Below are 24,462 nucleotides of genomic sequence, written 5' to 3'. Positions count from 1 at the left end.
GCTCATGCCCAGAGCTTGGCAAACTTCTCAGGAAATAACCAGAAACGTCCTGAAGTCTTTTTCCTCCTGAAGCTTTAAGACCATGCATAAATGGGACGTGAAGCGTAAGTCCAATGAGTCTGCTGACTATTTGAGTGTGTAAGTGGTGTCTAATACGCAGGCAGTGCAATTGGGAAAGTGGAACATTTGTTGGTTCCAGAAATTTCAGAAAATCTCTGTATAACCATGAGTAGAATGCTAAGTTAATAGAGTAAGAATCTCAGTAGCCATACAGGACAAAGGATGCAGGGAACCTTTGAAGAATTAAATCAAAACATCAGAAAACAACAGCAGCAGACAGGAGCATGACCAATCCTGGGAAGGAAGGAGAGTCTGATTTGCATAATTGCCACATTGTGTTATTTTAAAAGTTTGGCAAAAAAAATAAAATAAAAAAACCTTCGGAGATGTGCAAATAAACCTGGTATGGCCCATACACAAAGAAAATCACAAAACAAAACAATCACTAGAAGCTACCTTTGGGGAATCCCCGAGGGATTATGATAGATGGAGACTTTAAATCAACATTTTAAAAAATTTCCAAGAATTGTATATAATGCTGTTTACAGCACTAAAGTAATATGTGAAAATTATGTCTTACAAATTAGAAGATATCAATGAAGGAATAGAAAGTACAAAGAAATGGAAAAATTAGAGTTAAAAGTTACAATGGCTGAAAATTTTAAATATTCACTAGATGGCTCTATGACTCTTTTCTAGGTAAAAGAAAGATTCAGCAATCAGGAAGATAATTATGTTAAGAGAACAAAGAACCAATAGTCCAAAGGACCAATAGTAAACAAACGAAGAAAGATGGCCCCGCACAGAGGCTGGCGGGGCACGGTCCCAGAGCACAACAGAGAAGGAGGAAAGAGTATTTGAAGAAATAAAGGCCAAATACTTTCCAAATTTGATAAAAATTTCAATCTGCACACCCATGAAGCTAATGAAATCTAATCAGGATGGACACAAAGAGACCCAACAGCTGAATAGAACATAATCAGCCAAATCAAAGACCAAGACAGAATTTTCAAAGCTGCAAAAGAGAAGGGAAACACCACATGTAAGGGATCCTTAGTAATCCTGTTAAACAACAAGAGAAACACCTGAATTTCTACCAAGTAGGTGGGTCAGAGGGCAATGGGATGACAGACTCAAAGCACTGAAAGAAGACGGTAGACCATGTATTAGCCCACAAATCAATGAAGAAACAATCCATGCCGGCTTTGAAGCTATAGCACAGCCCATCATGGTGAAGACCTGTGGCTGTGAGAGTGTAGTGAGCCAGGTATGAAGCATGAAGCATTCCACACCGTGGCTTGCACTTCCCCTGCACGTCAGGGTGAAACCTGTTTGTGTGTGTGTGTGTGTGTGTGTGTGTGGACTCCAGTTTGTGGAATTACATCCTTAGAATGGCCATAGCCACTGGTAATGTGCAAAGTTCTTGAGTTGGATTTCCGCTTCGGTAAGCTTTCTTCAGTCACACTGTGGTGATAAGCAACAACTGTATTCCAGTTGGCTTCCAACAACAAAGGTCTGTTTCTCTCCTGTATCACTCCTTAGGAGCCATGGATTGCTGTGACTCTGATCACACTCTTTCCACTCTGCCACCTGCTTTAAGAATCAGCCCTTAACTCAGTGTCATGATAGAAGGAAAGCGAAAGAGTATCCACACCACACAAAGGCTCTCAAACTTCTGCCTAGACATGACAAAGCCACTCCCCATCTGCAGAGAGACACCCTGAGCCACATGAGAACAGGTCAGATTGCGGATTCTCTTAAAGAGGAGAATAAAAACCATAACAAAAACACAACAATTTACTGCATGGTTTCTACTGTCTCCAAATTCTCCAAAGAATCAGTCTCTTAAGTACCTCCATGACCCTATGGATGGTGCCCTTTTTCTAGCACCTTCTTGGTCTTTCATGTCCAACAAATTCTAGGAAGAATCCTGCTTTCCTTTGAAAGTACTCAGAACCTTCTTTGTCTTTCCACAAAACTCCTATGACAATTCGTCACGTGTCCCCATGTTTTAGTGTCTGTCTTCTGCTGCTGTTACAGCCTATGAGCTGTTTAAGGCAAACTTTATCTTACCTAAATTCTAGAACTGAGTGGTCAGTAAATATGTCATCAGTTAATGACAGAACACCCTCAAGACTCATTGTCAGATTGGTTTTGTTTTTTATTTGATGATATTCTCTTCTCCTCCCCTCCCTGCCTTCTTCCTACCTTGTACTAACTCTTGTTGAGTGTCTTCTACTCACTCAACAGTATAGTGTATAAGAAAAATGAACAAAGCATTTTACATTTCATCCACAGACTCAGAGTTGAGTGGAAACCAGAAAGACTTGAACAAGCAGCTACATTAACTTCAGTAAGTAATTCCCAGATGGCTGGGACCCACGGGAACCTGGAACCTGGTGGCCTCAACTTCTCACCAGCAATTCAGCCACTGGTCTTTCTGCAATTTCACTCTGGGAATTAGAAATGGCATTGTCCTCACCATAAAATGTCCACAGGAATTGTGAAGAAGTTAACTCTACATCAAAATTCTTTGGTTGTGTTTCTGGCTGACAGTCTTACTTTCCTAGTCAGAAAGCCTCCTCTGTGGCTCACACAAAATAATACTTTTCTCAGTAAGTCCATATTTTCTTTCATGTTTTTCAAACTGAACTGTTGGCTCTAAGACCAACCTCAGCTTACTATTATCACAATATTTATCAAATCCACATTATCTGTTGACCCCAACAAATTAGTTAATAGCAATTTATTGATTACTAATTACATAATACTTTATAAACATTACCAACATACTAAAACCTAGAAGGTCTCCTCTGGTGCGGTTAAAGTAAGAACTGGTCACCTGAATTACAAACTTGGTGGTTTAGATTAGGGAGAGAAACAAAAACATTTTTCAAACACATGAAGTTTACCCAGAACAAAAGATGTCACTGCAATAACACAATTTGGGCGTAATGGAATGTCTGTATGTTTGGCATTCTGTTCAAAACATACACATCCACCAGGGAAAAGGTAAAGAGCTAACCTTCACCTGTATAACAAATTTGATCTTTCTTTAAATAAACAAGATTTTCCCATATTGTAGATTGATTGGGCCTATGGACTACAGAGAGTTAGCTGATAATTCAATAACTCAATGTTTAGATGCTTTTAAGAAAAAACAATGGACCCCAGTTCTCCGAAGTGATTAAATTACTAACCTGGGAGTAAACTCCATTCCTTCCACCACTTTTTAACTCTTTGGGGTTGTAGAAAGAATGTTGCACAGATTCTGATTGTTATACTTCAGAAGCAAACATAAATATTTGTTACCTCCCAGTGCTGTGGCTGAGACTGGGAAGAAACAGGAAACATCACGTAAACTATGTATTAGCTACCAATTGCTGCAAAACAAGTTACCCCAAACCATGGAAGCTTAAAAAAATAACTCATTTCATTATCCATTCTGAGTCTTTTGGTTCAGTGTTTGGGACTTAGTTGATACTTCTGTCTCAAGGCCTCTCATGGGTTTGTGGCCAAGATATTAACCAGACTTCAATCATCTGAAGATTGACTGGCAGTACAAAGATGAGGGGAGGTCCTCTTCCAAGGTCGTCCCAGAGTCATGGGAATTACATGCTGGCTATGGACGATTCTCTGTTCCTCCCAGTGCATCCCTCTCTGCTAGTTTGTTTGAATCCTTTGTGGCATGGATTTCTCCTACAGAAATTAAGATAGATTATGCTAAGCATGGTTCCTACCAAATTATGCTTATAATTGATATCTATCCTACAATCCCTCAAACTTGGCACTAATTGTAACTCTTAGGCAGCTCTCCTACATACCAAAGGATGTTAACTACTTACTATTCCTGGCATCACCCTTTATCTGCCAAGTGTCTCCAAGAGGACAAGGTGGCCCCTTGCTAAAAACTTCATGAAGCTCTTACCACAAACCCTGGAAGACTTGTCCCTGTAGTCAGCATGGGACAACAAGTCTAGAAAAAGGAAAAGAGATCATGAAAATGAATAAAAGGGAAATAATAAAAAAGACCAAAAAAAAAAAAACCCCACTTCATTATAATCTACACCATCTCCCGGAAGAGATCAGATTGCAACCTGTTGTCACCTCACCTACAAGTATTGATGAGAAGTCCAAAGATAAGCACTTGGATGAACTTATGAAATTCCCAAGAAATGTTCTCTATTTTCTTTAAAGCCTTCCATCTCTCACCAGCCACATTCACAAAAAGAAAAAACAAAACAAATAAAGACATCTCAGGTAAGTAAAAGAGCTATTTATTTAGAGGAAATAATTTTCAATGACACATTGAGCCAGATGTCATTTTTCTTTTATAGCAAAAATTCACCTACTCAATAATATTTTTATCTGAAATTCCTTAATCCTATACCTTACCTCAGGATACAAAGTATCTAAAGTACCTTATAAAATGTTTTATTATGAAATTATAATAAAATATAAATGAAAACCAGAAAGCCAAGCTAGATAATTTAGCCATAACAATAATATTGGTAATGATAATGATGATAACAATAAATATCAAAGTCAGAGAAGGATGCAGGATTTAAATAGACTGGTTACAGTGCCTGCGTTTATTATTAAATATAGATTGCACTTAATTTTGAACTTCTTGAAACCACAGCGAAATGGAGAATATGACCATTTCTGTCATTTTCATAGAAATAGTTTTCTGTACGCAATTACCATCAATTCCTCTTCCATCCTTACTCGACTGATAAAAATTAAATTGAAGGAGAAAGACTGAATTTAGTTTTCTGAGTTAAAGAATGATGACTGTCCACTACCATTAATTTGCTTTTGTGCATTGCTTTGGAATTTGAGTTTGAATTCAAAGTAAATAAGTTTTGGTTTTAAAAAAGGAGGGTTAGAATTGAAAATGTGTCCATTTTTCAATGTCAAAGATTGATGAAAAGGAAGTTTAAAATTTTATCAGCACAAACCCAAGGAGAAAAAGAGAAAGGATGCTTATGTGTACGGGTCTTTCTGTATCAATGAAAATGCTGTGGAACTAGGTAATGGTGACAGTGATGCACCTCTGGGAACCATGGAATTGTACTTTTTAAAAGACAAATGTTACTGTATCTGAATAATGTTTTAATTTTAAAAATCAAACATTTATTAGTAATAAAAACTTAACACTATAGAAAATCAAATGAAATTGATTAGAAAATTCTTCTATTGATCTGTAAAAATAAAAACAAAAGTTTTAATTCTTATTCTTATGTCATAGTTATGAAAAGTCTTTTTTAAAAATCTGTATAAACCAGATTATATATATATATATAATATATATTATGCATATTATATATATATTGCTGTATTATTATATTTGATGATGGAATCAATCTATTGTTTTGTCATATTGTAGGTCCAACATAACAAGTTTTTTGCAGGTAGAAGCTAAAAATGGTCATTTTCTTGCTTCCTCTCAATCCAACTAGCAAAAAAAGAGGCGATGTATGATACAAAATATAAACTCAGTGATAGACATCCTAAGTGATTTTAAGGTATTGGCTCTTTTGGTATGTTGAGCCAATCTATTTGAGGATGTGACCAAGCCAGAAGGTAGCCCAAATTGGTTCAATAACAAATTATGTAAAAATCATACCAAATCATTGAAAAGATAAGTAGATAAGTTGACTACAACCTAGATTCTATAAGGAAAATATAAACGAACAAACAAAAAAGTTGCAGGATGTGAGTTTAAAACCAAAATGATTCATGTCCATATCCAATATTCAAGAAGAAACCCAGTGCTTAGTTATTGTGTTTTTAAAAGTGACTTAAGTGCAGGTTGACAGTGAGCTCACTGGTAAAGAAATTGCCCACACACAGACCCTGGTCTGAATCCGAACCTGCTCACTTTGCTAAATTCCTGCATGTTCCCAGCCATGATTGCCAAGAACTCACTTAAAAACATTCTGTCTTCCAATTCTCCCAACATCTATTATATCTTTTGTCTTTTGTAATTTCTGTAAACTATCTGTCAAATACATGTACCTGTGTCATTATGTTTCTTTCTGGGTAACTTCTTTGAATAATCATCTAATTTATAAGTATTCTTTTCCTGTGTATCTAGTCCACTTACCCCCATTTGGAAGGTTTTGATATATTTATTTTGGAGGGTTGATTTCCTCTAGGTATGAAAACACAGGGTAGTCATTTAAGGTGCAAGGTTTTAAACACAGATCTGCTACTCTGCAGTAACAAGTTTATGGGACCTCATAGAATTCCTAGGGCTTATTTTTTCCTCATCTAAACATAAGGAAATAGCATTTGTCTCACAGAGTTACCATCATAGTTTGTATTAGTCTAGATCTTCCAATATGCAGATGCTAAGACTGGAATAAATATACAACGATTTAATGGGGAAAACCTGTGAAATAAAATGGGGAGCTAGGAAGGCTGGGAAACAAATCTGATCCCAGTGAAGGTGGGGAAAAAAAGATTATTGGAAAGGTCCTGGACCTCCATGCTGTCTCCGGAAGGTTCCAGAAGGCCATTGTCAGGAGTCCTGGAGTTAGTCAGACACCAGCCGATACACATGTCTGCCATAACACTCTTGCCATGCTCAGTTACTGGTTGAAAGCATGGCCTTGGGAAGAACAGCCTCTGTACAAGTGTGACAACAGATTTCAGAACACAGCAGGTGTGACTGTTGGTCAAATCAGCTGTTTTATTGGAGGCCTGCCCTGACATCTTCGTAGCTGCTACAGTGTTAAATAGTCCCATACATTATGTTAGCACAGGGCCTAGCACAGAGCCCTCTACTTAGTAGACAATCAGTGGTAGTTATCATTATTTCTGGATCAGCAACACTGAGACACAACACGGGCGGTAAGGTGATTGACCCCACCGCTGGGGCTGAGGTTCCTTCTGAGCTCCTAATCAGCATCCATAGATGCCATCTTAAGAGGGTGCTCCACAAAAGTCAATGAACCACAGCCACAGGAGTTAGGGGTCTTGGGGTCTTGGGTGGGCATGTTTAGAAAGTCTTGATGGAAAAGGTGGCATTTGATCTAGCCCTGAAGCATGGGAGCAGCAGGGGAATTCTACGAAGCCCTAGAGAAAGTGCTTTGAGCAGAGAAGAGCAGTGGTGTTGGTGAATGGCGATTCTGAACCTGTCCAGGGGAACCATGCTGAGGTGCCCCCTCCTGTTTGCTGTGGGAAGGGAGTTTGCTGAAGCTGCCCAAGTGCTCCAAAGAGAGACTAAAGCAAGTCTAGGAAGGGACTTCCCAGGGGCTCAGAGTAAATATTCACAACTTCAAAATCCACTTTTCCTCCACGCCAATGAAAATATTCTCCAGGCTGCCGCCCGAGGAGGCACTGAGTTTTGAGAAAAGAAAACCCAATGTGTTTGGAAGGATGCAGAAGGGAGGATCCCAGGATCTCTATTTTACCAAGGTTGTGCCCTCCCTGCATGAGTGACCTGGAGCAAGTTAGCCTAACCCTGAGTGGTTTCTCATCATACAAGAGGGCACTGCTTGTTCTCTATGACCATTACTGACCAGAAAGTGGCTACAATTTTCCCTAGGAAATGACTGTATGTTTAGACACTAAAGTTTCTGTTTCCAAAGCTGTTTTATCCCTTTCAGCTCTCCAGTTTTTATTTTTCCTCCTGGAGGGAAGAAAGCAACTACTGCCATTCATCAAAGGTGAAAGTCAGGGAAACAGCTAATTGGTTTTGAATACATTCTCATCAGGGGGTCAAGAAAAAACTTGGATGAGAGTTGACAGTTTTGAGTGTATTCTTAATATACTGCCTTTGAAAAATAAAGATGAGATACATTTTTCAGAAGTTGAGGAGATAATGATCTCCTAGGTATCTAATTTGCATGTTAGAGCTTAAGCTGTGTACATCAAGGAAAGCTTGGGTTTGGACCAAAAGTGATCATCGTCGACTCTTAGACAACAGAAATCTTGGAGGCTGGGGTGCCGCCGAGGCAGCCACAAGGACCCCACAGGGGTCTCACGTCAGAAGCTCCTCACAAACACTCCCTGCAGGTGTGGTTTTGGTGCTGGACTCATTTACCATCTAAGGACCTTGCAATGTTGTGCCTGTCATCTGTCCTCACTAATCATATAGAAGAAACTCAGTCAATGAAAACTTCTAGGCCTCCTGTGATAACATCCTGACTTCAACCAAAAAAAAGTTCCCTCCTTCCAAAACCCCAACTGTCTGAAGAAATCCAGGCCTCAAGCCTATGAAATTTCACAAAGCAAATACCCAGCCTGTTTCTTGATTTAAAGAAATACATGGAGATGGGCTAAACAGGATAGGAGGGACCATATGATAGAAATTAGAGACAGTATTGATGAAAGATTTCCTGATAATGGTTACTTCCTAATAATTGGTTATTATGGTCTTTGTTTCTTTTTAGGGGATGACATTTTAGAAGCTGGAACAAGATCCGGAATTATTATGGGTTTTCCCAAACTCCCTGCCAGGCTCTTGGGGCACATCTTCAATGTGCTTCTTCTGCATTTCCAGTAATGAAGGTGGAAGGGTCATGGATTCTCTGCAGTTTGTAATCCCTTCTTATGCCCCAGATTCATTATGCTAATCCACTCATTGTAAGTTCTGCTTGAGCACAAACTCATATCCAATGTGCACTATGGCTCCAGAATTCTGCTCCTCACTAGCTAACTGTCTCACTGAAGTACTCTCATACTTTATTCAATAGCCAGCATGTGCAAAGTGTCTGAGATATTGCATTTAATCTCTACCAGGCCACCACGTTGCCCCTATTCACAGATAAGGCAACTGAGGGTCAGAGAGGTTAATTTACTTATAACAAAATCAAACCTCATGGGTCAATTGGAAGACCCTCATTTGAAATGAGGGCTGTTGGGTGTCAAAGTTCAACCCCTCTATCCTTCGCCCTGCTGCCTCCCCATAACATCATCTTCAGGAAATCGTAATAGAGCCACAGTGGCCCTTTTTATGCCCCCTGACTTACACCACTTCCCAAATCCCTATACTGAAGACATCTGATTTTAATCCTGTGCTTTGGAAGGGTCTAATCACATTTCTTAATCTCTTGTGGTCCTCCACCCTAACCTTTCTCAGTTATTGAGGGACCAGGTGTACCCTCCCCATCTCCCTTCAGGGAACACCAGTGGCCAGACCTCAGCACAGCTTTCCTGCAAGTACCGGCCTGAGTCAGTGCTTTCTCAGCTCATCTCCTTCACGTCACCATCACATTCCCCACAGACCCATGGGACTCGGCTTCTCCCCACAGTGCTCCATAGTTCTCATTTACTACTCCAGAGGCTAAATCCTGGTGGTTCTCAAAGTGTGCTCCTTGGAACAACAGCAGCAGCAGCTCCTGGGAACTCGTTAGAAGTGCAGATTCTCAGGCCCTACTGAAGACGTCCTGCACATTCAAGTTTGAGAACCACTGTATTAATATAGTAATCTACATGCCCATCCTTGTTTATTTGTGCAAAGTTGAATGTCCTCTACTGCCTCTAGTTCTTTGAATCATGAATCATAAAATTTTCCAAGACATGCCAGCACTCATTGATAAAAACCCAGCATGCCTATCATTTAGATCATTTCAGCAAAGCCAGGTCCTTGGTAAGGGCTGTGGGGAGTGCACAGAAGGAACAAAAGAATCCCACAGGAACACTGGAGCACGGAGCTCTAAAGGAACTGGTAAGCTGGAAACCAAATTCCTGGGCTATGGGTTATAAAAAATGCAGCAGTTAGAATCTGAAGGTCCAAAAGGCTTGCTTTATTTTGATGTCTAATAAATGAGCCTGCTGCAGTTTAACTTTCTAAAACAAAGTCTGATATTTGCTTTCTGAGTTCTTAGGGGGAAACATGGACAGGTCCAAGAGAAATATTAAGGACTACATACTGAATGTGACGTGGGCCAGGATGTCACTCAGGGGTGAAGCACATGCCTAGCCTGCATGAGGCCCTGGGTTTGAGGCCCAGCACACACATCCACACATGCACGCACACGTACGTACATACACATATACATAGGACATGTCCTGAGAAGCATTGGTTCAGGTCACTGTGATGAGAAAACTCTCCAAATGGAAAGAGAACCATTAAACTTGAACTCAACCTTGATACCAAATATATTCTTCATTTATCTCACATTTGGAAATAATTATGTGTTTCACTGAAGAAATATTAGTCTAATTATGTGGCACTTCCCAGACCGACCAGGGCTATTATGTAACATAAGGCATTTGTCTAGAGAATCGTTCAAAAACATGAAAAATCCAGGCCCCTGTGTTTCAAAGATGGAATAACAAACTATTTTCCCCTAATCTGTTCTTTCTTTTATATTGATTGATTGATTTACTTATTTACTTATTTGTGTTTGTGCCAAGGATTGAACCTAGGGGTGCTTTAACCACTGAGCCACATCCCAGTTTCCATTTTGTTGTTGTTTTCTTTGACACAGAGGCTTTCTAAGTTGCTAAGGCTGACATTGAACTTGTGATCCTCCTGCCTCGACCTCCTGAGCTGCTGGGATTGCAGGTACCTCAATTCACTGCTGATCATTCTCATTCACAGGCAGCCCCTTCTCTCTCTCCTTACCAACCTCCTATGCATCTCACTAGAACCTTAGGGAAATGATCCTTTTTCTCACATGCCCACTTGCATTTCCTCTGTGCATCCACTGTGCCCAACATTGCCCCACAGATGTGAAGCTGTATTAGTATCACACAATTCCACAAATTTGGAAGTCAAGCTCAGAGTCTGACCTCCTCACAAAAGGTAAAGTTTTAGAAAGGGTGATACAAAAAAAGAGAGTAAGTAGGACTTCCATCTAGATGTTCAAATGCCTCAAAATTCCTGTTTCAAAAGCTTCAGAGAAACATCAGGATGATTCCTTTCCTAAATGTCACTGCTAAGAAGGACACTCTCGGAGCATCTGCCTTCAGAGAGGGGAGACATGCCTGTCCTATCCTAAATGGCTGCTTCATCTTTAGCTACAGAAAGAGGCAGCTTATCCCGACCTTTCTTCATTGTCCTTCGTTAGTTGTCCCTCATTCAGCCCCCATCCAGCCATCTGTCACCACACCTCCACTCTCCTGCCTTTGGCCATGATAAGTTCCTTTCTACCACAGGGAGCTTACAGCTAAGACGTTATAATGCACACCAGAATGCAGTTATTCCACTTGTAAGTTGTTCATCATCCTTGCACGAAAGGACAGTGTCTTGCCTTGCCATTATTGGAGATTCTCACACTAAGTTTCTTTATGTGTACTTTCATTTTATTTTAAATGCAAATTGTATATATCTCTTCTTCAATTTCAATTATAGGGAAATCAAAAATTTATGATGATCCACATCTTTGAATTTCTAAAATGAACTTCTGATCTTTTTAAAGCTTCAATCATTTCCTCACAAAGACTGTACCACTTTGCCTCCAATTCATTTCACAAAGGAGGCGACAGTGCTCACCTGATGATGTGCTCAGGATGATGATGTGCTCACCTGATGACATCCTCATCTGATGACATGCTAACCCTGATGATGGTGCTCATCTGATGATGTGCTCACCCTGATGATGGTGCTGTTCCTCGTGTTAGTGCTCATTGTAATGACAGAGCACAATGGTCCTCAGAGAGGCCAACATGCCTTTTTGTGGAGCTGCTGGTATTTACTAGAACTGTAAAACTTAATCTCCTTAATAATATGGAGATGGCTAATCTTTATTTAAAGTTCTTTTTGGACAGGGTACTGTGCTAAGTAAGCCCTTAATATGCAGCATCTCGTTCTAACTTTTTAATAACTATTTATGAAAAGTACACGTATTATTTTTTCCATGGATGAGGAATATGAGACACAGAGAGGTCCAACAACTTGCTCAAAATCACACAGCAGGTAAATAGTATACTAGAACTCAAAGCGAGGCAAAGTGACTCTTAAGTTTACCCTCTGCCTGTGATGTTCTTTACAATGTCACCTTCCTTTTTGTAAAGTAGGAATGACAGTGTTACTGTCCTCAGGGCTACGTAGGAAGACAGAGAGACACAGGGCTGCGCATCATTGCCAACAGTGCTGCACAAGGAGCACCTGTCTGCCTGGCACTTGAAGGTGGTCCCCTGCAGGCCACCAGGGGGAACTTCCCAGGGACGCAGGAAACTAGTGGAAGATACTGCAAAACACTAATGGAAAAACAAATAAATGATCAAAAATTTTGAGAGGATTTAGAATTTAGCAGCAATTGAACATGAAATGTGAAGAAAATCACATTCCATTGTAAAGCTTTTAGAAAACTTTACAAACTTCCAAAGTAAAACCTTAGCATATGCAGTTGTCTTATCTTCTTTGAAAACTAAAATGCATCCTGTAACTTCTTTATTAGACATTTTGGGAGACAACACCCCATCCCATTCATAATGACCTGAAATAAGGAAAATTCTTATTAGATGTCTAAAAATGTAAAACTGTTACATCCAGTTTTCTAATCTCCTTCAGTTAGTTCTTCTTCTAGTGTTTTTCGTGCATCCAACTTTCTTTTCCTAGAAAATTTTTCAGTAATATGGCAAAATAGTCAGTGTTTTACCATGAACAGTGGACAGGGGAATAGCATTTTTACTGTCCCCCGTGCTGCAGGCACTGTCCTGGGACCAGAGGGCCTCCCCTGGTCCTCGTGAATTCTACATCCCATGCACACATTGCATGATTTGTGTTAGATTCGGACATAAAGTCAAAGGAGCTCATCCTCATCCAGACCCCTACGGACTACAGTTTGCATCAACAACAACAGAGATGCTGTCCGTCAATTTTAAAGAAAGCATTTCAATTTGTCTCACTTTTATTTATTAAGGCAGCAAATTGGTTTCCTCTTGTGACTCTGCATTTGCTTCTCCTGGAAGAGAAGCCTGTCCTTGATCACTGGGCACAGCTTGACAGATTATGGTCTTGTGCTGAGGCTTCTCCAGTGACAGGGCTGATGGCTAGGATCTTGTCCCTGGGGGGCACAGCCAGCTGTCCCTCCTGAGAGATCCCCGAGTTCACTGCTCTGTTTAGAACAAGTGCTCAGTGTTCGCTGCTGCCTGTGACCAGCGTGGATGGGCTAGACACAGGATAACAGGCACGGTGTGCTGAGCGCAGCTAGGGCCCTACGTGCTTTTACGCAGCCTAAATCATCCCTTCTCCCTGGTGCTTTCTGAGCCTCTGCCTTAAGAAGATTGTGCTCACCCTCATTTTGAACCTTGTTCTCCAACAAATCAATTTTTTCCCCTCTGACTCCTCTTCCTTCTCCTTTTCTTCTAGAGCAAAAAAACAGGTCATTTATTTCCGGAATGGCATGGTCTTATTTTTTCCCCCCTTTACAAGGTTGGCAGCAGTAAAATAATAAAAGCTGAGGTCTTGAACAGGGGAGCGGGGAAACCCGAGTTCCCTTTTCATGCTGGCAACGGCGGCTCCCTAGAGGCTCTCAAAGCGCTCCTTTTCTTTCACTCAGTTGCTTCCCAGCACAGGCCAAGAGCAGAGCTGCATTTTCGAAGCACGTGGGTAGGGCGGTTTCAAAGACTGCAGCTGCAGCCCTGAGGAGGGGCTGCCACAGAGGGATAGAGCCCTGGGGGAGGAGGCAGGGGGCTGTTCTGTGCATTAGGAGTTGGTTCTGGGTCCTATGAATCAAGGTAAAGAAATGAGAAAGTAAAGGACACTGGACGAGGACACGGAATGCCTAGTGGGCTGTCCGTGGAGTGGCACTCTGGGTCGTCATGTGGTCCCTGTGTTTCCTTCACATGTTCACAGTGTCAAGGAGACTCCAGCTCGGGTGAGGAAGAGTGTGAGCCAAAGATGGCACCCCTGTGGGCTCTCTCTCTCAGGCTCCAACCAGGAGAGGTCTCTTCTGCCATCTAGATGAACATGTACCTAGGCTCCTGTCCCTGAGGACATCAGCTGTCCAGGACTTTCTTTTTCCAATACTTTCATCATCTCTAACTCAGCTGGCTGTTTCCATAAACAACAAAACGTTTGCGCTTCCTTCAACATAAGGTATGATATGAATGACCTTTGCCTTTGCTGATCTCCCTGAATCTGCCCACTCCCCACTCTATATAGCTCTGTTGTGGCTTCTGATAGTCACTCATATCACACCACTGTTTTTGTTTGTTGATTTGTTGTTTGTTTTAAAATGTTTGATGGCTTCAGGTGTGACAGGTGGGTATTTAAGTAACTTTGTAAAATTCTCTGTCCCTCTGCAGTTTGGATGGTTGAGTATTTCATTTCCTTGGTGGTTGATTTTTTACTTTTTCTAGATCTTTAAATGACATGCTTTTATACTTCCTCCCTAATCCACTCATCTTGTTCTATCTTTGTGACTTTCCATGTTGGCACGAAGAGACGAACATACTTTTCCTTCCATCTATTGAAACTTTCTGACACTGCCCCCAAAACTCTGGCCACTATAACTTGACTTGTGTGTTGTAAATATTTTTAACATTTATTTTCCATTCTTTAAACATTATTCTGTAGCCATCATTTGGAGGTTTGAGTTTCTCTCAAAGGTCCATGTGTTATAGGCTTAGTCCCCAGGGTGGCTCTTATTGGGAGGTGGTGACATACTTAAGAGCTGGGGCCAGGTGGGAGGTCCTTAGATTGTTGGTGCATTTCCTCTAATGTTAGAGTCTGTAAACAAGTCTGGATGGCGCCTGGCATTTTGCCAGAGGGAGTGGTTTGTGAAGTAACGCCAGCAGCCATTAAGTGTGGAGATTCCTTATTGGTTGACTGATGTATCTAGTTTATGCTAATTAAGATAAGCTGTGAAAAATGTATAAATACCTCTGTTGTCCTACAATAAACGGCTCCCACTCCTGCTGTATCAATCTACACAAGTTGTTCGTCACCCCCCGGTTATTTTGCTGCAGCCGGACTGCGGCACTCTAAGATTGTGGGACTTGTCTCTTTCTCTTCCTCTTTGCTCTCTGTTAATGAGACGAGCAATTTTGCTCCTCCACACATTCAGACCATTACTATCCAGCATGCCCATGAAAGACCCAAAGCAATATAATCTGCCTAGGATTAGACTGGAAACTCCCAAATTGAGAACCAAGCCGCCCCCCCCCCCCCCCCGCAAAAAAACACAAACACCTATTAGTCTTTAGGAGTTAATTATCACATGTATTTTGTTATAGTAATTGAAAGCTAATTAATATATTCTTTAGTCATCTTTTTGATATTGTGAACCAAAGACCTTACAAGAACAATTTTAGAAGAGGAAAATTTATTTGGGGATCAGAGTTTCAGAGCTCTCGGTCCCCAGATGGCCAACTCTGTTGCTCAGGATCAAAGGTGAGGCAGAGTATTGTGGTGGAAGAATGAGGTGGAGGAAAAGCAGCTCAGAACGTGAAAATCAGGAAGCAGAAAGAGAGCTCCATTCTCCAAGGACAAAAATTATACTGCAAAGGCACATCCTTAGTGACTCACCTCCTCCAGCCATACCCTGCCTTTCTCACAGTTACCACCCAGTCAGTGCACTCAGGTGGATGACACACTGATTAGACTAAGGCTCTCATAACCCCATCATCTCACCTCCAAACTTTCTTGATTATTTTACACATGAAATTCTGGGGGATAACTCATGTCTAACTATAACAATACATCTGTCTTACATTCGGTCAAAACTTAATCCTTAAAGTTTCACATTAACTAGATAGTGGCTATTTCATTTATTATTTTTTTTTTTTTGCAATATGACCAAAGTAAAAAATGAATAATTTTAGAAAAAAGAAGTAATGCCCATTAGAATTTTAAGCTAAAGGATTTTGGGTTGAGGAAGGGAGAAATAAGCCATCATAGTTTAACTTGCTTCTTTATTGTGAAATTCTCAAATGGTAACTATGATAAAGTAGGTTTAGAAGATGATCATGATAATGGATAGAATAAATTTGGATCAAGATAAAAGAAATATGAATATAAAACTCTCAAATTTAAAGAAAATCATGAATGTCTCAGTCCTCTACTAATTCTACTAGTTGGAATCCTTTCCATACTTCTTGGGTAGTGTATAAGTTTAATGTGTTAATTTAGATCAGTAGCTTTCTAAACCTAACTCTCAAGAGAAAGAACATTACATTCTGGTTCCTCTCATATCTCCCTCTAATCATATTTCACATCCTTTCTGTACATTAGGGTACAATCTGAATAAACTGTAAGATTTTAATTTCTATGATACTTAGGAAAATATTGAGGAAGGCTAATTTTTACTAAATTCACTTCATAAAACAGATGCTTTTTAAGAAGCACATAGATCCTTAGATTTTTCTAATCATACTTCTCAAAGGTAATAATAAATAACATTTTAAAATCTATCATAGTGAATTCTTTTTACAGTCATCTAGTCAATTGGAATGAGTAGAAACTTCCACAGAGACTAAAAAGATCCATTTGAAGACGGACTATTATAAAAACACCATTTCTCTATCTTTGCTTTGTTCTATATATCACCCTGTAAAACCTTATTTATTCTAACCTTTATGATCATCATCATCTTCTTAACCTTCATCATCATGATTACCATTTCAGAATTTCAAGATAAAGAAGTGAATTAATCTATGATGACTTATTTCTCTGTCTCCCTTCCTCAATCCCAAACCCTTTAGCTTCAAATTCTAATGTGCACTACTTTTCTAAAATTATTCATTCATTAGTTTTGTCATATTCCAACAGATTGCTATTCTTTTTCTTGGTAAATTTATCCACATGAGTATAAACTCTGGGGAAAGAAAAAGAGAGAGAGAGAGAGGAAGGAAGGAAGGAAGGAAGGAAGGAAGGAAGGAAGGAAGGAAGGAAGGAAAGGGTGGGTGGAGAAAGAGAGAGAGAAGTGAAAATGAGAAACCAAATCAACTAAAACTTTCCTTTGGTATAAAAATTAGCACTTACGACTTCAATGTTTTCATGTTTAGGACCTTTTAAAGCTGAGGTGCAAGCACATGGGCTATAAAGACAAGGTTTTATTTATGAAAGGAGAAAGGTGCTCACTGTCCTGTCTTTTCACTCTCACCAGAAAACATATTGTTAAATGTCACTCCCTCATGGCAAAGGCAAACTGAATGGGTTACCTTGTAAAGAAATATAATAGCTTCCTAATAAAATTGAGGTGATTTATAGCGAGTGAACAGAGGAAGCAGATTTGGGGTAAATATTGACAATTATGCAAGTATTAGCAATACCAGCTGCTGTACCGTGGCTCCCTCTGGAAAGGAATCTGCCCTCTTGCTGGGCACCATCTGCACAGGAGTAGGAAGACTCAGTCCCAGGGTGTCTCCTCAGACCTGTGTGCTCAAAGAATCTAAACAGACTCTTGTGTGGTTCTTACCCTTGATAAATAATACTAAGTTTAATAGCACATGTTTTAATGAGAAGAATAACAATGGAAAATATTAATGAAGAATTAAAACTGTGGCATGTGCAAAACTGAATTTCAGTGTCCCTGCCCTCAGGCTTCCTTCTCTGCTCATGTCCCTCTCCTGTATGGACTGGGGTGTCCTGATGATATCTGCCATGGCACCCCTTGTTTATCCTTTGCAACAACAGACACACTGTATTTGAAAGATCGCTTTCATTTTTTTGCTTTGTTTTCAAAGAAAAGAGATCATATCTCATTGGAATGCGAAGACCTAATGTGTGGTACAGTTCCTGACACGAAATAGGCACTTAATAAACAGTTCAATGAATGAGTGAATTCATGAAGCAATGTACATGCATTTTTTTTCATTTGATTAGTATAACCGTCCTGCTGGGTGAAAGTGCAGAGAATTTTATCGCACCCCTCCCTTCACAAATGGGAGGGGGCTAACGCACTGGGGGAATGACTACAGCAGGAGGCAGAGCTGCAAGAGGAGGCTCAGCAAGTTCTCTCCCTCAGGCTCTTTTCAGGGCCCAGCAGAGCGGTGGGCAGACATCCAGGCCTAGTGCCCAGCTCTCCCTGGATCCTTTGAGATCCATCAGAAACCTGGGCATGGCTGGTCTCATGGCTTCGACAAAGTGGCTAAGACTCTGTTTCTCAACATGATCTCTTTAAAGTAGGTGAGCCAATGAACGTGAAGGCGTGTCAGTGTGTAAAAACCCTAAGGAAGCCAACAGTGGAAACACTTCTAATCCATAGAGAATGAGAGGACCCAATGTGGCCGTGTCTGTGCCCATTAAGGTTGATGTCCTCGGAGGGAGGGAAATGCCCCAGTGCTTCTGCTTCTAAACCCAGCCCCCACACACTCATCCTCCACCCTGAAGCCAGGTGACCTTTCCAAAAGGCCAGTTTGCTGCGCCTTAATTTAAAACCTTGCAAGGTCTCCTGATGTCTCAAATCATGAGGTTTGGAACATGACCATTTATCTTGAGAGCCTAGTCACTTTCCTAGCCTCAAAATCCAGTCTCCCTGCTCTGTACCCTTGGTCTTCAGCACTTACTTTATGCAAATGCACAAGGGGGAGTAATTATATTGTATACATATATACACATGTGCATATATATTTGTGTGTGTGCTTGTGTGTGTGTATATATATGTGTGTGTGTGTATGTATATTTGTACATATATATATATATATATATATATATATATATATATATACCCATCTACCCCTTTCTATTCAATGCATCTTGCACAGTGTGTAAGCAAATACATATGGATGTCCTTTGCAAAATAAAATGGCCTCTACAAAAGACTATTACAACCATTTTAAAATAGTGCACAAATTGGCCATTTGTTTTCTCATTAAGGAGCATCCATTGAAATCTATATGTTTATATGGACATCTATTCCACACATGGGAGAAGACTCCCCACAGACTGGAGTTGCCTCAATCTCTCTTCAAACCTTCTGAAGAATGGTAAGAATCTTAGCCTCTCCCTTCATAAAACTCATCACACTTTTCTAGTGTCTATCCCACAACAAACTGTGAGTTCTGTGAGGACAGGGAACCTGTTCACTTTATTTGTCAGTGGTCCTCAGGATGTAGTAGGGTTCCTGTTAAACCAGCACTGGGACCTGCCCTCAATGTGCACAGCACTGTACGATACACTGGGAGTGGATGGTGCAAATGGCAGGAGGAGGACGAAGCTCTGTCAGATGCACACTAGGTTCTTCTTGAGTGGGGCCATTGATTATTGTTGTAAGACCTGAGGACACCAGACCCCAGCACTCTTCCAGGATGGCCCACACCAGTGACTCCCCAGACAGCTTCAGGTTTCAGCCTGGGCTTGAGCTGCATTTTTGGTCCCACCTCTTCTAAGGCTTCAGCTTCTTGCACTGAGCAGTTTACTGATTTCTCCAGCTCTCCCGCCTGTGGATGGCCATTGTGGGACCATCCAGCCTCTGATCTTATAAGCCCAGCTGATAAATCCCCTTTATAAATCAGACATATGCATCTCCTGTTGGTCCTGTTCCTCTACAGACCAATCCCTAATACAGCATCCAATCCCTTGCCTCTTTACTTTGATGAATATGCCCACCCCTTCCATTCTTGTCACTCCTGATAAGGGCTGGCCAACCCCAAAGCCTTCAGGAGTACATAGGGACAAAACAAGGAACTTGACTAGGAGCAGTAGCAAAATGATATTTCCTTCCCTCCAGTGTTGTTTAACTAGTAGAAAGCAAGCCCAGGTCTGCAGAGGCCCAAGTTTGGACCACATGAGGAGGACTCGCCTGAGAATGAATTCAGTAACCCTGAAAGCAGAGCTGTGTGAGCAAAACAGGAGCCAACTTCCAAAGACATTGTTTGAACATTTCAGTCAGGTCACGCCTGAGTTCAGTGGGTCTCCAGACTTTTTCCTTTAATTAAATAGCCTACTTTGATGTAGATTAAACAAGTTTAGTTATGTTAGTATGAACTGACTTGTTGGGAGCTGAGGTGGAAAATGTTTGAATTCATCTGTGGAGGCAGGTATTGGGGCAGTGGGGACCTCCTTTGCCTAAAAGGGATTCGGACTTCAGAGAAGCCCCATTAAGACGGTCTGATTTTCTGTGAGCATTCAGAAAAAACAAACCTGAGCCTGGCACAGATTATATTTGGACACTCCTGCTCCACATAGAGGGCAGTGAGCTGTACAGAAATTAACATCTTTATCACCAGGAGCCAAGGTATATCCAAGGGCCATCCATATATTTAGCCCATAGTACACACTTGTATTTACCTTTCTGACTCCCTGCCAGATCTTACATGGGAACATAACTTCAAAACTTATCTTTAGGAATAGTGAAAAAAACATTACATCTTGAGGCTACTCTAGTTACACTTTGTGCAAGTGATATTAAATACCATGGGGAGATTCCTCAATTTCTCTCAATGTTGTGGGCCCCCCACATCCTTACCTGTAAAGGTAGAATAGTAACACCTATTTGAAAGAAGTGGCATAATAGAGACAGCATATTCCTAGCATAGATCTTGGCGTATCATATATACTTTCTGAATTTTAGTTTTGTCAGCCATACTGTGCTCTTGACAGAATGATGAATATTGACTATGACACTATTTCTCTAATGTACAATGCAACTGAGACATTCAAATATGTGATGAAGAATTAAAATCTCTCAAAAGGAAGTATAGGCTCATTGGACCTAATTTACCCTCCACTACTCCCTTCCTTGTCCACCACAGGTGAATTCTGCATTTACACTCCATGCACGTTACGGGAACAGCTCACCTCTAAATTCAGTAGATAAGTTTTAGCACTTTTTAGCAATTATCTCTATGGAGGATTTAATTCCATAAACCGTTCTTTTCACTTAAAACCACCTCCTCCGAGTTTAAAGCACTGCCTTTCATGTTCTAGTCCTGTGTGAACTCCTCTGATGCACTGGTTTGTCTTTTTGTACTTGATCATCAAAAGTTGGTGCTTAGGTGGTTTCTAGCCACTGGGGGAGGGATAATGTGGAGATGGCGTTTAACAGGTATGGATTTTCCATTAGGGATCAAGAAAAAAAAAAAAGACGGATGTTTGAACAATATTGTGAAAGTAATTAAGGCCCCAACACTGTGCAGTTAAAAACAACTAAAATACTAGACTTTATATAATGTATATTTTATCACAATAAACATTTGATGCATACCTAAATGTTGTGCCAGCCTTCTTTGCTTGACTCTTCAGTATTTTCTTTTGTAATATTTCATCCAGTCTCAAATTTTCAACTATTACTTATTATTAATTTGTAAATCTATCATACATGATTTCAAATGATCCCCGTCTTCACCAGCCTCTTCACTCAGAAGCCATTCTGTTTCCTCTTCATGTGTTTATCACCAAGCTTACAATAAAGTGTAAGTAATAAATCCCCAAAATATTTTTATTTGAGTATATATTTTTTCTAGTTCTTGCTCTGACAAGATGGGCCCTGAGATCAGTTATGAATCATTTTTTAGGGGGTTTAAGAAGCACAAGGGAGTGGTGACAGGAGACGGGGAAGCAGGTGTGGAGGAGGAGGTGAGTATCACCATGCAGTGGGAACATTGCATCCCAATGGGGACTTCAGCAAACCACCTATGAACTTCCTCAGGTGACTCCACCAGAGCTCAGAGGGGCTGGCACTGCTAGGGACAACAGCCACCTCCTGTAGGCTGAGGGCTTATGAGAAGCCACTAATGACTCCCATTTCTAGATGGCACATTCTCAAAGCAGAGAACCTGGTGATGCTGGGGAAATTCCTCAAAGACCCAAGACACAGAGCCAGAATCTTGAGAAAAGGCATTATCAGGACTAAAAGCTGCCCATTCCAGCGACCCTTGGAATGCAGCAGAACCAAGGCCAGGGGACCAGGAGAAACCAGCCCCCGCCACCAAGTCTGCTGGGCCTCTCCCAACAGTTCTCTCCCGACTCCTCTGCCTCCACCTGTCTTCTCGTCACAGTGCAGGGTACAGCCATGGTCCCACAGAGGTAAAGCGACATCACTGCGCATGAGTCATGATTTCACCCCAGGCCCTGGAACTGTTTACCTTCGCTCATGTATTCAACACTGCTGCAAGAACACAGCCTGCTCCTCATTTGATAAATAAGTGTCCAAATTTAAAAATTGCAGTGAACAAATAATTTTTCAAAACCACACAACTGTAATACAACTGTAATACAGGGAGTTGTAAATTCCAAATTCTGGAGATACACATACACACACACACACAAACACACACACACACACAATGTGTATTTATACATATGTATATATGTATATATATTTTTATAGACTAATGTATATATGTTATTTTCTTCTCCCATAAAGTGGGATAACAGCACTTCCTCAAAACATTAACACAAAAATAAAGCATATTATCAAATATTTAGTGTCAAAGAACCTCACCTCTCCATAGTATGTTTGCTTAATTGGTATACTATAATTGTACATAATGGTTGATTTATTATTATATATTCATACATGCACAAGAAATAACAATATAATTTGGTCAATAATATTCCCTTGAGTTTCCTCTTTCCTTCCCCCTTTTTCGCCCCCTGGTCTCTTTCCTCTTTTCTACTAATATCCCTTCAATTTTCCTGAGAACCCCCATACATCTTTCTTTTCTTTTCTCTTCTTTAGTTTCCACATGAAAGAAATTATATGACCCTTGACTTTCTAAGTCTGGCTTATTTTTCTTTACATAATATTATCAATTCCATCCATTTTCTTGCAAATGATATAATTTAATTTTTATTTATGGTTATTGAATAAAACTTTATTTTGCATATATAACCACTTTTTTAATCCACTAATCCATTGATGGACACAGGCTGGTTTCATAGTTTGGCTATTGTGAACTGTGCTGCTATAAATATGGGTATGCATGTACCTCTGTAGTATGATGGCTTTAATTCTTTGGGAGAAATACCAAATTATTGCTGGATAATATGGTGGTTCCATGCCTAGTCTTCTGAAGAACCTTTGTACTATTTTCATAATTGATGTTTCATACATGTTGGTACCTTCCCATATCTAGAATCGCTTCCTTTCCTTCTTGATACAAGAGCTGAAACTACAGCTCCCAAAATAAAATTTTAAAAGGGAGCTATGACTTTGGTTTTTCTCTCAGTGCCAGTTACAATCTGAAAAAGTCGTAGATATTCAGTTTTACTCATTTCCCCTAAAGCATGTGTTGACTTCCATCATCTTTCACTCCAATCCGTCTTCCATGTTTTTAATAGTATGTAACATAAAATTATATTCCATTGCATTAAGTATGTAGAGTTGCCATCAATCACACTGCAATCTGCAGTTCTATGGTGTGTCACTGTGCTTTCTTTGCACAGGACACACACTCTTCAGTGTTCCTTGTGATGCTGTGCTGATTCCCACTCAAGGCTTCTCTGCTTTCACCCTGCCTGGAATCTTCTCATCACAAGATCAAGGACACTCATTCCCTGAGAATCCTGCCTGAGACCCCTGAGCCCCATACCCACCCCTGACCCAACTCAGTTTATGACCTTCTCCGGGGGGCTTCCTCTTTGCCTTAGGCACAAGCTAGAGTGGTCCCTATTGCAACTTCTAGACACTCCACTCCACAAAAGAAGAGGTGACATTTCACGTCCTGTGTTTCTAACCCAAATATACAGCCAATGAGATAATAAGTGACTAATCACGTAGCATCAGTTAGTTAATACAATGGAGTTGTAGATCATGGTGAACTTTCTAAAAGTCTATAAGTAAATAGTCCCAAATAGTTTAATATATAGAAATTACATTGTAACAGCCCATGGGTTGTAAGTAAAGTTGTTCTTGTAACATTTTTGCATAGAGACTTACAAATTGGTCTGGAAGAGAAAAGAAAAGTGTTTCTTTCAAGATTTCATCTCATTCCTGTTAGAATGGCAATCATCAAGAATACAGGCAACAATAAATGTTGGCGAGGATGAGGTGAAAAAAGGTACACTCATACATTGCTGGTGGGACTGCAATTTGGTCCAACCACTATGGAAAGTAGTATGAAGATTCCTCAGAAAATTGGGAATGGAACCACCATTCGACCCAGCTATCCCACTCCTTAGTTTATACCCAACGGACATAAAATCAGCATAGTATAGTGACACAGCCACATCAATATTTATAGCAGTTCAATTCACAATAGCTAGACAAGGAACCAACCTAGGTGTCCCTCAATAGATGAATGGATAAAGAAAATGTGGTATATATACTCAATGGAATATTACTTAGCTTTAAAGAATAGTGAAATTATGGCATTTGCCAATAAATGGTTGGAATTGGAGAACATTGTGCTAAGGGAAATAAGCCAATACCACAAAACCAAAGGTTGAATATTCTCTCTAATATGTGGATGCTAATTCACAATAAGGCAGGAGGCATTAGGGAAGAATACTGTTAATCTTAGATTAAGTAGATGGAAGTGATGGGAGGGAAGGGGACATATTCTCAGTATTGCAATTGTTTGCCTTCCCTCCAAGAAGGCCTCGCAAATGCA

The sequence above is a fragment of the Marmota monax genome, unplaced genomic scaffold (genome assembly GCF_021218885.2).
Source record: "Marmota monax isolate L192 unplaced genomic scaffold, Marmota_monax_Labrador192_F-V1.1 WCK01_AAM20220418_F8-fsc00009, whole genome shotgun sequence".
Classification (NCBI taxonomy): Eukaryota; Metazoa; Chordata; class Mammalia; order Rodentia; family Sciuridae; genus Marmota; species Marmota monax.
The sequence above is the reverse complement of the archived record's forward strand: the minus strand, read 5'-3'. Positions refer to the sequence as shown.